The sequence below is a fragment of the Herpailurus yagouaroundi genome, unplaced genomic scaffold, assembly GCF_014898765.1.
Source record: "Herpailurus yagouaroundi ecotype Mexico unplaced genomic scaffold, PumYag 77, whole genome shotgun sequence".
Taxonomy (NCBI): domain Eukaryota; kingdom Metazoa; phylum Chordata; class Mammalia; order Carnivora; family Felidae; genus Herpailurus; species Herpailurus yagouaroundi.
In genome coordinates, this window is record NW_024412388.1 from 92,123,000 (window position 1) to 92,139,267 (window position 16,268).

General features: G+C 40.8%; 1 protein-coding gene across 11 annotated transcripts in view; it reads left to right on the top strand.

Moving 5' to 3' along the window:
- The window catches only part of NTNG1 (netrin G1), a 336,959-nt gene that overhangs the window by 70,802 nt on the left and 249,889 nt on the right, over positions 1-16,268 (top strand). Inside the window, exon 1 of one of the 11 annotated variants that reach the window (XM_040471155.1) lies at positions 858-1,792. The exons of the other annotated variants lie outside the window; for them this stretch is intronic. The gene's annotated coding sequence lies outside the window, so the exon portion shown is untranslated. Of the gene's footprint in view, positions 1-857; positions 1,793-16,268 lie in introns of those variants that run through there. 11 annotated transcript variants of the gene reach the window in all.

A 16,268-nucleotide genomic window follows, 5' to 3' on the forward strand; every position in this document is an offset into this window, starting at 1 on the left:
TTTCTCCAGGTTAGGAAAGTTTTCTGCTATGATTTGCTCACATAACCCTTGTACCCCCTTTTCTTTCTCTTTCTCTTCCTCTTCTGGGACCCCTATGATTCTGATTTTGTTCCTTTTTAATGAGTCACTGATTTCTCTAATTCTTGAATCGTGCTCTTTTGCCTTAAACTCCCTCTTTTTTTCTGCTTCATTATTCTGCATAAGTTTGCCCTCTATATCGCTGATTCTCTGTTCTGCCTCATCCATACTTGCCGCCTTGTCCTCCATTTGAGATTGCAGCTCAGTTATGGCATTTTTTATTTCATCCTGACTAGGTTTTACTTTTTTTTTTTTTTTTATCTCTGCAGAAAGGAATTCTAATCTATTTTTGACTCCAGCTAGTATACTTATTATTGTGATTCTAAATTCTGGTTCAGACATCTTGCTTGTATCTGTATAGGTTAAGTCCCTGCCTGTCATTTCTTCCTTCTGTTTCTTTTGGGGTGAATTCCTTCATTTCAACATTTTGAAGGGATAAAAGGAATTAATGAGGTAAAAAAATTAAAATAAAAAATATTATAATTAAAAAATTAAAAACAAACACACACAAAAAATCAAATAAATGATGCCAGATCCTAGGTGTGTTTTGGTCTGGGTGTTGACAGGGGCTTGATCTATTAAAGAAAAAAGGGGAAAGAATAAAAAAAGGAAATCATTTGAAAATTTGAAAAAATGATTACATTGAATTAGACTAAAATGAAATGATGGAAGAAAAATAGAATTTGAAAAAATTTACACAAAATAAAAAATATAGTAGAAAAATTAAAGAAAAATATTTTTAATAAAAATTGAAAATAAAAATGAATTTTCTTTCTCTCTGTATTCAAGAAAAAAAAGAAACAAAAAAGAGCAAAAAGAAAAAAGAAAAAAAATGAAAACGAAAATTAAATAGATGGATCGGTGAACGGACTGAAATACTACTGAAATTATTTCGTTTTCCCCCAGAAGTCAAACTATGAAGCGCTTTATAGTCCTTAAGCTAAGCAGGCGGAGAGACTTGTGCTCCTTAAGAGCAAGGTTGGCCAAGTTGGGCGGGGCGTAGTGTAACAGCTCCTTTCTCCACTAGGTGGCGCTGCTTAGCTTACTGGGGTGAATTGTGGCGCTTGTAGGTGCATATGCGCATGCGCGGGAAGGGTGAAAATGGCTGCACCCAGCCAACCAGTCTCCAGTATCAGAACTCTGTTTTCACCGATCAGCAATATCGCACCCGTTCTTTGTCTCCGGCTTCCGTTAACTCCCACGCTTTTACACAGTCCGTGACCAAGCCCCAGGCAGCACCTACCTCCTGAGTTTTGTCTCAGATGCGGCTGTTTTTCCCGATGTCTTACTTCTGAGGGACTGCGGCTTTGACGCGTTTTGCCCCTGTGCGGAAGGGTCTCACCTAGCAATGGCCGGGTGTCGGCCGCATCCAGGAACGCTTGCGGGACTGTGCTGCTGCTGATGGCCAGAGACTGTGGCCAGGTGCCAGCCTGCCATAGAAAAAGTTTATGAGATAGTGTAGCAGCAGCATTTCAGGGACTGTGGAAAATCACAACACACATCTGGCACCAGGTTTCATCCTTAACTACCTTGTTCCAGCACCAGCGAATGCGGTTGTTCTCCCGGGTCCACGGGGGCCCTGCCTTTGGGGGACCCACACAGCCTCTACCAGGTATTCTTCTAGCAGGGGAACCACCTCTCCCCATGTGGCCTGAAGAACCCCAGACTCCACTGTGCTCCTGAGGATTCGCCCTTTCCACCAGACCACCGTCAGGTATTGTGCTACGGAGTTTCAGACTCTGTGCTTCCCTTGTTTATAATCTTAATAGAATTTAAACCCTCTCCTTCCTCCTTTCTCCCTTTTTAGTTCAGTCTCTGCGGCTGTTTCCACTTTTGCACTTTCTCTCCAGCTGCTTTGGGGGGGTGCTTTTCTCGTATTCTCCCCCCGCCCCCCGTCTCTGTCCTCTCTCCACAGGCAAAAACAACTCCCTGCCCTCTGCGGCCTCTCTCTCCCCCAGTTCACCTCTTGGCGCCATGCACCTGCTGAATTCTGTGTTTAGGTTGTGCAGATAGTTGTGTTAATCCTCAGATCAGTTTAGTGTTGGTCTCGCTGTATTTCATGGACTCCAGACACACAAAAATCTTCCATGCTGTTCTGCCCTCTTGGCTCCTCCCCCATATTCCTCCAAGGGAATTTTTTGACCAAATCATTCTCCATTCTTTCTTGGCCAGCCCTTTGAAGATTCCTTTGTCTTTTTAATTCATTGTCTTTTTAATACTCTTTGATGAGGAAATTTTCAAAGCCTTTTTAAAGTTAGAAGAACTGGTTGCGCCTTTTTCTAATAGCTTAGTGCTTCTTCACATAATTTGTTGATGTGAAGGAGGGCTTGATTTTTCATTTCAAAAGTCAATTGTCTTTCCTCCATGAGCCCTTCCTATCACCATCTAAGGCGACAAATCTGTTTTCTGTCTCAAATGTTTTCCCTTTTTCATCTAAATGGAATCATACAGCATGTAGTATTTTGAGACTGGCTTCCTTTTCACTTAGATTAATGCCTTTTGTGAAGGCATGTGAAGCTACATCAAATGTATCTTAAAATTTCAATCCAAATTTAAAATTATTCAATATGGGGTGCTTGGGTGACTCTGTTAAGCGTCAGACTCTTCGTTTCTGCTCAGGTCATGATCTGGAGGTTAGTGAGATCGAGCCTCGTGTTAGGCTCCGTGCAGACATCACAGATCCTGCTTGGGATCCTCTCTCTCCATCTCTGTCTGCCCCTCCCCTGCTTATGCTCGTGGATGCACACGTTTTCTCTCTCTCTCTCTCTCTCTCTCTCAAAATCAAGAAATAAACTTTAAAAAATTATTCAATATGTCCACACTATTTTTAAATGAAAAAGATCTTAGATCCCTACCCTCTGACCTTTCATCCTTCTCTCTGTTTTTGCTATTGTCTAGAATTTTGACTGTACAGTTTAAAACGTAAGAGTATTTCTTTGTTTTTGCAGGTAATTAAATTTAGCAAGAGTTTGCCAATTCCTTTGACTACTTATATTCATTTTTTCATCCTTCTATCTTTCTGCATTTACGATTTTTTTAAAGGTTATTTATTTAAGCATGGGCATCTGTGTGCTTGAGAGCCAGGGAGGGGAGACCGAGAGGGAGAGAGAGAATCCCAGACAGGCTCCATGCTGTGAGCAGGAACCTGACATGGAGTTCAATTCCGCAAACTGTAAGATCATGACCTGAGCCAAAATGAAGAGTCAGATGCCCAACTGACTGAGCCACGCAGGTGCCCATGAATTTACAATTTTTTGAAACTCAAATGCATTCCTTAAAAATTATTTCAGTAGGAATCTATGAGTACTAATTTCTTGTAGCCTGTGTCTGAATAAGTCTTTTCTCCCTCTATTTCTTTAGAGTAGTAATATATCCAGAGATAGAATTCCAAATTGACATTAATTTTCCATCCATCTTTGAAGAATATTTTCCATCGTTTCTTTTTTTAAAAAAATGTTTTTAATGTTTGTTTATTTTTGAGAGAGAGCCAGAGTGTGAGCAGTGGAGGGACAGAGAGAGAGGGAGACACAGAATCCGAAGCAGGTTCCAGGCTCTGAGCTTTCAGCACAGAGCCCGACATGGGACTCAAACCACAAACCGTGAGATCATGACATGAGCCAAAGTTGGACATCCAGCTGACTGAGCCATCCAGGCGCCCCTCTGTTGTTTCTTGATACCTATTGTTACTAATGCAATTTATTGCAAATTTTATCAATCGTGGGGGGTTTTTGGCAGACAATGTTTTTTTCCCCTATGGAATATATGTATATAATTATAGTTATTCTTCATCAATTTTGATAAGCCCTATTTAATATTGTTTTATTTTTAGTTTGTCAGCTTGGCCACATACTTTCAATATGAGAGCATTTATTTTTGTTCAGTTTTGGAAATTTTTATCTATTCTTTTTGTTTTATGCTTTGAATTATTTTTTGAAGTGTCAGAGAGTCTCGACTGATCTATGTCTCTTAACTGCTTTTTCAAACTTTTTAAAAAATATTTTTAACTTTCTGCATTGCATTTTGGGTGAATTTCCCAATAGTATCTCTCAGTTCACTAATTTTTGCATTTATTCTATAAAGTTTATTCTACTAAACAAGATTTATAAAGTTTATTCTACTAAACAAGGTTAATACTCAAGTGTTCTAATCTGCTTACTCTTCTTTGCTACTTTGTATTTTGTGATATAGTTTTCTTTTTCTTTTTAATTTTTTTTATTTATTTTTGAGACTAAGAAAGAGAGACAGAGCATGAGCAGGGGAAGGGCAGAGAGAGAGGGAGACACAGAATTGGAAGCAGGCTCCAGCCTCTGAGCTGTCAGCACAGAGCCCGACGCGGGGCTTGAACTCACAGACCGCGAGATCATGACCTGAGCTGAAGTCAGATGCTTGACTGACTGAGCCATCACAGCACCCCTAGGTTTTCTTTTTATTGATGCTATTTTCCTGTATCTCTTTGAATATCCCAAACATTTTTATGTTGAAGTTATCAGATGTTCTTGTTTTCATTTCATCTGAAACACATTTTATAGCCTACTTGTTGATTTCTTTGGTTGGAATTTTTAGCATTAGTTGTCATCACCTGTTTTAGAGTTTTGGATCGAGAACAATGGTCAATTAAAGATGGTCACAGATTTCACTGACTGGTGGATATATATCTCTTCTTTAATTTGGTGGGATCTGTAACTCTTTTGACCAAGATGCATTGGGGGTAATACTGAGCCAGTTTCTGGGTACTTTCTATCTCTTGGAATAGTCCTTTTATGGATCTGAGTTTTTATGTAAGAAGTCCAACTACATGCACATGACTGTGTGGAAAGGCCCTGAGACTATGTGGAAAGGGAGTGTATTCTGGTTTTCGATGTGTCCCTCCTAATGAATCAGGCATGTGAACAAAGCTGTCTCTGACCCTCCTGTCACTTAGCCACCATCTTAATATCATCAAGTGACCATAATTGATACCAGGTAGAGCAGAAGAATCACCCAGCTGAGGCCTGCTCAGATTCCTAAACTTCAAAATTATGAGATACAATAAAATGTTAATTGGTTTAAGCCAGAATTTTAGAGTACTTTGTTACATAGCAATAGATAATGGAAACATGACTTATCTTGAATCTGGCTTTTCCTACCTCCTACCCTGTCCCATACTCTCTGTACACACTCATCATGACTACTGGTTTAGGGGATACTCCACTAAATTTCTGCACTCCACCAGTCCACCCCTAGGCTTTCAGGTCCCTGTCTACAGGTGCTACTGGAGATACTGCAGATGAAGCCACTGAGCCAAAAGCAGCTTGGCCCAGGAGTTGGCTTCCATGTTGTGCTTGCTTCCTCCTGACTCCTTAGGTTTTCAACTTCATGTGAGCACCAGCTTTGATTCTTGAGCCACCTTCCAAGATGGAGGGAGCCATGCTTGTGTATAGTCTCTCTTGTTGTGTAGGCACTTTACTTCCAGCCACCACATAAGAAACCTGCCCAGTTACATGTGCTGGTTTCCAGACTTGAAACACAGTAAACTCTCAGATTCAGTCGCATTTACTCTTTGTGTTTCTTTCATTTCTGACCCCAGTAGTTTAGCTTATTTGGGAGATTAGCCATATCTCTTTTTTTGTGCTCTCTCTCTTTCTTTTCCTTTCTATCATATGATTTCTTTTTCATTTTTTTGAAATAAATTTTTTGTTTTAGAATAATAGAGTAGACTTACAGAAAAATTGTAAAGAAGGTAGTTTCTATATATCTGTATCTGGTTTTCATTCTTATTAACATGTCTAATTAGTGAGAGAAGTTCCTCACCATTAATGAAGCAGTCTTGGTATATAATTATTACTACAGTTCATAATTTATTAAGATTTTTTAAAAGTTTTTACCGAATGTCCCTTTTTAGTTCCAGGATTCCATCTAGGATACCACATTACATTAGTGGTCAATGTCTCTGTAAGCTCCTCTTGGCTGTGTCAGTTGCTCAGAGTTCCTTTGTGTTTGATGACCTCGACAGTTTGAGGAATACTGGTGAGGCATTTTATAGATTGTTTCTCAGATAGGATTTGCCTGATAATTTTCTCATTATTAGACTGGGGTTATGTATTTTGGTAGGAAGACCACAAAGATAAACTACCATTCTGATCACATTATATGAAGATTACATACTACATACTTTACATGACCTATCACTGCTGTTGTTAACCTTGATCACCTGGTCAACGTAGCCTTTGTCAGACTTCTGTACTATAAAGTTATTCTTTGATCCCTCTTTTATACTGTATTCTTTGAAATAAACTTACTGGGACACCTGGGTGGCTCAGTTTGTTAAGCATTCAACTTCAGCTCAGGTCATGATCTCACAGTTGAAAAGTTCAAACCCCGAGTCAGGCTCTCTGCTGTCAGCACAGAACCCACTTCAGATCCTCTGTCCCCTCTCTCTCTGCCCCTCCCCTGCTTGTGCTCTCTCTCTCAAAAATACTAAATAAATTAAAAAAAAAAAACAAAAAAACAGGGGGCACCTGGGTTGCTCAGTCAGTTAAGCACTGGCTCTTGGTTTCAGCTCAGGTCATGATCTTGCAGTTTTGTGACTTCGAGCTCTGCATTGGGCTCTGTGCTGTCAGCACAGAGCCTGCTTGGGATTCTTGGTCTCCCACACTCTCTGACCCTCCCCTACTCATGCTGTCTTTGTCTCTCTCAAAATAAATAAACTTAAAAACAAAAATCTAGGGGCACCTGGGTGGCTTAGTCGGTTGGGCGTCCGACTTCGGCTCAGGTCATGATCTCACTGTCCGTGAGTTCGAGCCCCGCGTTGGGCTCTGTGCTGACAGCTCAGAGCCTGGAGTCTGCTTCAGATTCTGTGTCTCCCTCTCTCTCTGACCCTCTGCCGTTCATGCTGTCTCTCTGTCTCAAAAATAAATAAATATTAAAAAAAATTTAAAAACCAAACAAACAAAAACAAACAAAAAACCAAAAAAAAAAGAAACTAACTGTGCATCGCCCCTGCTTAAGGACCCGGAGTTCTGTTTCACTTCTTTGAGCGTAAAGTATTTACATAAATTGGTACAAGTGTGACCATTGGGAGCTCCTTCAGTTGGCTCCTAGGTTCCTTTGACATACAGTCATCATTGTGTGTGTGTGTATGGCATGTGTATTAACATTTCTTTACTTGTTGACACTACAAGATGCCTTAAAGTATATTTCCAGTTCCAGCCCTAAAATCAACCATTTCCCCAAGCAGCCCGGCCCTTTTTGCTGGAGAATGGTATTAGAAACCAAGATCTGTGTGCTAAGGTATGCTTATTGCTACTAGACTGTTTTTGCTTCAAGGCCGTATCAGCTGACAAAGCGATGAAACTGTCATGTATAGAGTAACCCCTGTATACACACGTATTCATAACTATTTCTGTAGGAAACCATCTATATCTATATTAGCTAAACATGAATTCATCTAATGTCCCCAGTTCTTTTTTTTTTTTAATGTTTATTTATTTATTTTTGACAGAGAGAGAGAGAGAGAGAGAAAGAGAGCAAGGGAGGGGCAGAGAGAGAAAGAAAGCAAGAATCTCAAGCAGGCTCTGCCGTTGACAGCACAGAGCCCAATGCAGGGCTCAAACTCAGGAACCCTGAGATCATGACCTAAGCCGAAATCAGAGTCAGACTCTTAACTGACTGAACCACCCAGGCTCCCCTAATGTTTCCAGTTTTAATCTCTTAGCACACAAATCCCACTAGCATTCTCTCATTGCTTATCTGTAATTTCCCACTCTACTGGTGAGAAACCTGTCTTCCACTATCTGCTATACGCTTTCTTAATTAACAAACTTTTTTTAATGTTTACTTATTTATTTTGACAGATAGTGAGTGCAGGAGGGGCAGAAAGAGGGGGAGACAGAGAATCCCAAATGGACTCCACGCTGTCAGCACAGAGCCTGACCGGGGGCTCGAACCTATGAACCATGAGATCATGACATGAACCAAAATCAAGAGTCAGATACTTAACCGACTGAGCCACCCAGGTGCTTCTACACTTTCTTAATCTTAAAATTAACTAGAATTAATTTTAGCATTCTAGGATACCTGTGTAGTGGTTTCAGAATATATAGCATTTCTATTTTCTTCTCTTAGAGTTTACTCTCTCTGCTTACATTGCCTGTTTTTGCACATTGTCTGCTTTCTCTGTTAGAACCCTTAGCATATTAATCATAGTTATTTAAATTCTTTGATAATTCCTGTCATATCTGAATCTGATTCTGATGCTTCCTTTGTCTGTTCAGACTGTGTTTTGCCTTGTTGGTATGCCATGTGTTGTTTTGTTGAAAGCCAGATTTGATGCATTGGATAATAAGAACTGAGGTAAATAGTTCTTTAGTGTGAGTGTTTACATTAATCTGTCTAGGACTTGGGCTATGTTTAATGTTTGCTGTAGCAATAGGAATTAGAAGCTTCAGATTTCTCTAGTGTTCTTATTTTTGTTTCCCCTCTTGATCTTGGGCTTCCCTAACTACTCCTTCTCAGAGAAAAACTGAATCTTGGAGCTCTCTCAACTAAGAGTCACCATTTTTATAGAGCAGCACTGTTGTTATCGTAAAGTGTCAGGGAAAGGGAATTCTCTGATCTTCTGATTAAATCTGTGTCTTTCATTGCCTATGTCTTTTGGGGTTGTAACCTTCAGAAGGGTTTTTCTCATGGCCTAGCTTTTCCCCACCCCCATTCTTGCTCCATTGCTGGCTGCAGTGTTACCAATCTATTTCCACAAAGTCCTTACCCCTATTGACTATGTTTTTTCCTCTGTCAGGTAATCTGGGAATCTTAGAGAGGGCTGCGTGGGGGGAAATGCCATTCTTCCAGCTGGAGTAATGCTCTGACAGTCTTTTCCTCAACATTAAGTATTCTATGGGGCAGGTTCTGGGCACATTGCACAAAGATTATCTTCCCTTCCCCTATCAGAGTCAGAGAGAATCTTGAGAACCTGGTGGGATTTCTGAAGATAAACCCTATGGAAGGGTGGAGACCCCATTAAGGCTCTGGCCCCCAAAACTGTCTCAGTCTTAATGCTAGTCCACACTTAGCCTCCAGACATCCATCAACAATCCCTTTTAAGTGCCCCTATCAGTTTATGGCTTCAGGGATTTCTGCCCCAGGTAAGTGGATCTGAGCAGTGTCTTTCTGGATCTAAGCAGTATCTTTCTGGAAATTTCAGCGTGGTGGTTTCCCATACAACCACAGTTCTCTGAAAGATCCAAGAAAAGTCAAAGGTTTTTAATTTATTCAGTTTTTTTCTTTTATAAGGATGGGAGTGATGACTTCTAAGCTCTTTGAGAGCTAAAACCACAGCTCAGTCATTCCTTTTTTATTTAAAATTTTTATAATGATTTTTATAATGTATCTGTTATTGTCCAATGTTTGGACTCGGATATTGAGCCCCAAAGTATGAAATTATAATACCCCCTTGACCACAAATCCTGAATACTTTATTTGCTATTTTTTATTTTTTTGAGGGAGAGAGAGAGAGAGAGAGAGAGAGAGAGAGAGTAGGATTGAGGGGCAGAGGGAGAGAGAGAGACAGAATCTTAAGCAGGCTTCACACTCAGCCAGAGCCCAATGCAGGGCTCAATTCCATTAACCTGGGATCATGACCTGAGCCAAAATCAAGAGTCAATACTTAACTGACTGAACCACCCCCTGAGCACTTTCTTTATAATTCTCTTTCAGTATATAAAAGAGGCTTTTTGCTAAATTGTTGTATCAGTCTAATATTTATACAGAAATGTGCACAAATCACATATAGAACAATGAATTTTCACAAACAAAAAGTCACCTACACAATTATCACCCAGATAAATAAACAGAACGTTACCAATATGCCCAGGAATACCTCTCATTCCCCATTCAACTGCCTTTAACACTTTCCTAACTGCCCCCAGTCCCAGAAGATAACTACTATTCACTACTAATCTGCCTTCTTACAGCATAAATGAGTCTGGCTTGTTTGGAACTTCATGGAAATGGAATCTTACAATATGCATACACTCATATCTGACTTGTTTAGTTTCACATTATGTGTTTTAGATTTAATCTGCCTTATTGTGTTAGTTGTAGATTGTTCATTCTCATTGCACATTTTGTGACTATATGATAATTTATGTGTCCATTCTACAGTGAATGAAGACTTAGGTAGTTTTCCAGGGCTGTTGGGACTTTCTAATACATGGTTTTTGGGTGAACATGTGTATACCTAGGAGTGTAATTGCTGGGTCATAACTTACTCTTACTTCTGGCTTTCCTCAATATAGACAGGTGGTTTTCTGAAGTAGCCACACCTATTTTTCCTTCATCTCCCACCCTGCCCACACCACCTAGCAATGCATGAAAATTCTGGGTGCTCCATATCTATACCAACAGTCAATATCTCATATTTTCTCACTTTTGCTATTCTGGAGTGTATCGTGATAGTTTGCTGTAGTTTTACTTTTCCTTTCCCTGGTGGGTAATAAAATTGAGCATCTTATGTTTTCTGGCCGTTTGAAGGTGCCATTTATTATGATGAACTTTTTTTTTTTTGAAAGAGAGATCAAGAGAGACAGAGCATGCAGAGAAAGAGGGAGACACAGAATCAGAATCTGAGCAGGCTCCAGACTCTGAGCTGTCAGCATGGAGCCCGTTGTGGGGCTCAAACTCATGAACCGTGACATCATGACCGGAGCTAAGTCAGAAGCTTAACCAACTGAGCCACCCAGGCTCCCCTATGATGAACTTTTAATCAAGTCTGTTTTCCTAGTTAGGCTGGGAATTCTGTCTAGAGAAGGCTTGTATCATTCACCTTTGCACAAAGTCTGCCACGAAGTCTTCTAATGCTTTTCATGTAGCATTACACAGATGCCTGCTTAAGTGAATGAATGTGGGGCTTTCAGCTTCTAGACCTGCTAGAGGTTGCACCTGGTAGCCATCTCAAACATTATTCCTGGAGAATCAAGTATATAAGTTTTAGGTTTTAACCATTTAAAAAAATTAATAAGTATTTGTTCAACACCTACTGTGTATTGGCTACTATGTAAGGCTGGGTTGTGGGAGATCATATGAGTGAATCAGATAATTCCTTTACTCAGGGAGATTTTAGATCATGTACCAGCCTAGCTTAAGTGCTAGTTTCAGATGAACCTTCCTTAAGTGTAATTCCTTGGCTCTGTTTTCCCACCTTTCTGGTGCAACTGGATGGGCAGAAGCTGATACATAGCACTTTAAGCATATGAACATGGCAGCCACTTTGAAATTTGGTCTTGAGAGATTTATGTCTTGTAATTTTCTAGAAGGAAGAAAAAAGATTTTTCACTGACATTTTTTTCAAAAGTGGTATGGAGCATGTTTTGGAGATGAAACATCCAATTACTTGGTTCCTAATTTCTCAGGTATCCTGGACAGTCATAAGTGTCAGTATGGGTTTTATGAGAGACATCCTCTTCTCTGTCCGACACAGCTTTATTATCCGCTATAATAGTAGTTCTGTGGCTTGCACTCTGAAGAGACACTCTTCCTAGCAGTAACTATGAGACCTAGAGATTTCATTTTGCTTGAAACACTTTCCCATTTTCCTCCTGTATCTGTGAAAAAATCCTCTAAGGAGTCAGATACGTATTACAGTAGGTATGCATGCTAAAGAAATGCTTTCCAGTTGTGAATCACCACCTTCTAAAGGAAGAATACTGTAACTGGGAAGGAGATGGCACGAAGCCAAGGTTTTTACGGTGCTTAGCGAGAGTTCTCATCGTGTACTTCATTATTCATTTTTAAGAGTCTCTTGATTCTGCTTTTTCTTTCCATCAACTTCTTCAAAAATTAAGAACAAAAATGAACTTTTCTGTGGAGAAACTATACATGTGTTTAGTGTCTGGGGTATAAATGCTAGCTGTTTTAATTTTTTTTTAATTTTTTTAACATTTATTTATTTTTGAGACAGAGAGAGACAGAGCATGAGCAGGGGAGGGGCAGAGAGAGAGGAAGACACAGAATCCAAAGCAGGCTCCAGGCTCTGAGAGTTCGTGACCTGACCCGAAGTCTGATGCTCAACTGTCTGAGCCACCCAGGTGCCCCAGCTGTTTTCATTTTTAATGTTTATTTATTTGGAGAGAGAGAGAGAGAGAGAGAGAGACAAAGAGAGAGAGCACAAGTGGGGTAGAGGTGAAGAGAGAGGGAGAGAAAGAATCCTAAGCAGGCTCCAAGCTGTTAGCACAGAGCCTGATGTGGGGCTTGAATCAACGAACTGCCAGATCATGACCTGAGCTGAGATCATGACCTAAGCTGAAATCAAGAGTCAGATGCTTAACCGACTGAGCCACTCAGACACCCCTGTTTTAATTTTTGTTTTTAATATTCAAAATGGTTCAAAACTTTGCCTACTGAAAATGAGGTGACGGGTATCAACAGATACAATTCTGGTTCCAGTGACTGTGCTGTCATTGCCTCTGGAATCCATAGTAGAATGGTTTCTGCAGGACATCCCATTGCCCGCCTCCTCACCTTGACTGGAGGGGTGACAGAGCTGATGCTGAAGTCCCGAAGATGCCAGAGGACTGTGTGTTGTCTTGAGACCTCAAAGCGTTAAGATCAGAGTCTGACTCATGTGGAAGTGGCAGGAGAGCTTCGTTGCTCACTTCAACGTTAACCTTTATCATGTATGTCCCCAAGCAGCACAGCAAGGGAACTCTGTCATTTTCTATCTGTTGTCCCTATCCCCTATTCCCAGAGAGCTGGCTGAGAGGCGTGTAAGTGACCAGCACTATGCTGTGCTGACCCAGACTTTCTTCCTTCCACCAACCCAGGCTTTCGTCCTGGATTAGGCTTGTCTGCTTCACCTCCCCGTCCCTTGGGCCATCTCACTCCTAGAAGGCGCCTTAAGTCTCTCAGCCAGATGGTCTGTTGTGGGGGTTTGTCCCCTAGTTCCTCTGACAGACTGCCCGCTCTCAACAACGCTTGCAGCCTCTATAGGCTTTTTCTGGGACTCCACCACCACTACTGCCTCCATGCCCCTGCCCACATGCCACCAACTGATTTGTGAGATTCTTGTTCTAGCCAGGAAATACAGCTGCTTAAGGAAATTAGAAAACATTCCCAGTTATTCAGGATACAAATAAACCTAAAAATTTTACATTTTGTATTTGCAAGCTTTTTGCTTGGTTTTTGATATCACAAACTCTTCTGTTACTTTTTTTCTTTTTTTAATAACTTTCTGCTTGCCTTTTATTCTTTGGTGAATTCACTTTTTTTCCTCATTCTGTTCAACAGCAAATACCCTCATGCCGTTAGTCCTGGATCCTTGCTCCTGTGTTCTGGTCTGTCTCTGTTCAAAACCTTATTTACTGCTTTGATTACCACTATGTGGTAATTAATCTATTCTCTTTTAGTCACAAATTTTGACATTTTTGTGGTCCATTCAATAAATGTTTTTTTCAAGAGACTACTGTATGCTAAGCACTGCAGTCATGTGAGGATATGCCTCAGAGTATATCCTTGGGGGAGGCAGAAAAGGAAGCATCATGATATAATGGTGACTTAATGTCAGAATGGAAAAGGTGTGAATGGGGCATCTATGGGGGTGACTCAGCCTGGACAGGTAAGAAAGGCTTCTTGTGTTGGCTCTTGCTTTTCCTGTGCCCAGTACTCATTTGTTCATCACCTCCCAGTGACAGCCTCTAACACACAACCTTGGTTGAGCCGATTTCGTGCACCCCATCCAACTTCCCACAGTAATAAGCCCAGGAATAGACATAGGACCTAAGTCAGGCCAGCTGAACACATTTCCCTGGAACTTTCCTTAGAATTCTCTCTTATCTTTGTTCAAGAAGAAATTGATTATAGCCGTGTTGCTACCACATGAAGAAAGCCTGCCTGTAGGAGCATAAAATGAAACCATTCCCATAATGGGGGATCAGGCAGGAGTCCCAGGTCCAGAGAGGGATCTGATAAGAGGTGTGTCATTAGATCAGGCAATGCCTGTGCCCTGTCCATGGTGGTCCTCTCTGTCAGTACATCCCTTTTGTTGTTGTTGTTTAAGTTGGTTGAGCTTCTCAGTTGGATAGGTTAGGATTTTGGTCATTCGCAACTAAAAGAGGTGTGATTTAAATATTTCCTAAAGGACCTGATGCCAGAGCTTCATGTTCAAGGAGGAGGAGAGGAGCATTCCAGGAAGGAGAAACCCTTTGAGCAAAGGCTGCATTAATATATAAATATCAACAGTGGGGACGTTCCTGATGGGGGAGGGAAATCGGTTGAGAGGATGTAAGAGGAGCAGTTAGGGGCAGTCAAGCACAGGAGTTTGGAGTTTTACTCTGAAGACAATAATAAAATAATGCATTTTAGAATTATGGCTTGATAAAGAGCTTGGATGTCTCAGTTGGTTAAGTGTCCGACTTTGGCTCAGGTCCTGATCTCACGGTTTGTGGGTTTGAGCCCCCTGTCAGGTTCTGTGCTGTCAGCATGGAGCCCACTCGCTTCAGTTCTTCTGTCCCCTCTCTCTCTGCCCCTCTTCCACTTGTTCTCTCTCTCTCTCTCAAAATAAATAAATAAACTTAAAAAAAAAGATATTTAAAAATGATGGTTTGGTGACCATACTTAATAATCCGGTATCGAACACTAGAAATATGCTAAGAGAGTGGATTTCAGGTGCACTCATTACACACACAAAAAAATAGTAACTATATGAGCAGATGACCTGTTAATTAGCTTGACTATAGTAATCATTTCACTATGTGGATGGATATCAAATCATCATTTTGAACACATTAATATCGAGTTTTTATTAAAATATACATTTTTACAAAAGAAGTATGGCTCAGGCACCCTAATCTTGTTTCACTCACAGTCATCTGTAGAACAAGTTGGAGTGGGACAAAACTGAAGCTGAAGGCAAGGAGAACAGGTAAACATCTCCTGTGGCACTTCAGTCAGAAATGATGAAGACCTGAATTGGGGTAGTGGCCCTGGGGACAGAGGAGAGGGACAGCTGTAAGAGGGAATAAAGGGATAACACTTCTAGGGTAGGGTCATTGGGTAGAGGGAGAAGGAGGACTGGGGTACCCCTGGGTGAAAGTGCTCCTTGGCTAAGATGGGGAATACCAGAAATAGAGAAGGTCTGGAGGACGATGCGTGCCCGGGAACTCAGGCGGCTGTCACTGCCAGATGAATCTTAATAAAACACTATTTTCAGTATAGTTCTTCATCTGTGAAAAGGTTGTGCAGGGAGGATAGGTTTAGATTAGTTGATCTTTAAGATTTCTTCAAGTGATTTTTTTTTTTTAAAAAGAATTGATTATATGTCACTGCTGAGGAATCCACACAAAAGGTTCAAATTCTAACCTCTCTTCCTGGCTCTTAAGCCTTCCATTTTAATTTGGCCCCCTGTGCCTCCCTAATCTTATTTGTAGCTCCTTCCCATGCCACACTGTTCTAGGGAGAGCAGTACCTTCCATGCCCCTGAAGATGCTAAGTTCATAATACTCCCTATTCTGGGATGCCCTCTCCCATTTCTTTATTTATCCAGTGGCTGAGTTCAGCTCAGCCTCCCTTCCTTTGGGGTGCCTTCCTTCTCCATACGTCCTCTGTTCTGTAGCCTTTGTGTATCTTTTCCAAACATCCACTTGGACTCAACCATCGCTGTGAAACGCTGTCACTTATGCATGTTCTCTATTACTTACAGCCTTATTTATTTTATGTTTGTTAGTTTGCTTTCGCAACTGAACCTAGTGCTCCGTAAAGACCTTTGGTGCCTGGAATAGTGCTAGGTGAATTACAGAGCATGATGTAAACTAGTTACATGTGGGGGTGCCTGGGTGGTTCATTCAGTGAAGCATCCGACTCTTGGTTTCAGCTCAGGTCATGATCTCATGGTTCATAGTTCGAGTCTCACATTGGGCTCTGTGCTGGTGGCACAGAGCCTGCTTGGGAGTCTCTTTCTTCCTCCCTCCCCTGTGGTCTCTCAGTCTCTCTCTCTCAAATGAATAAATAAACATCAAACAAACAAACTAGTTATATGTGGTCTTCACCTCTACTAGAATCCTGCCAAACTCTCTTTGTCCAAATTACTTTAATATATCCTCTAAGTTGGAGTTTAAATTTTGTCTCATTTAAGCCCCAGAATGAAATAGTAGTCACGCTTTTTTCATATACACATATATAAAATATGCAATACATATAATACAATCTATAATACATATTTGAGC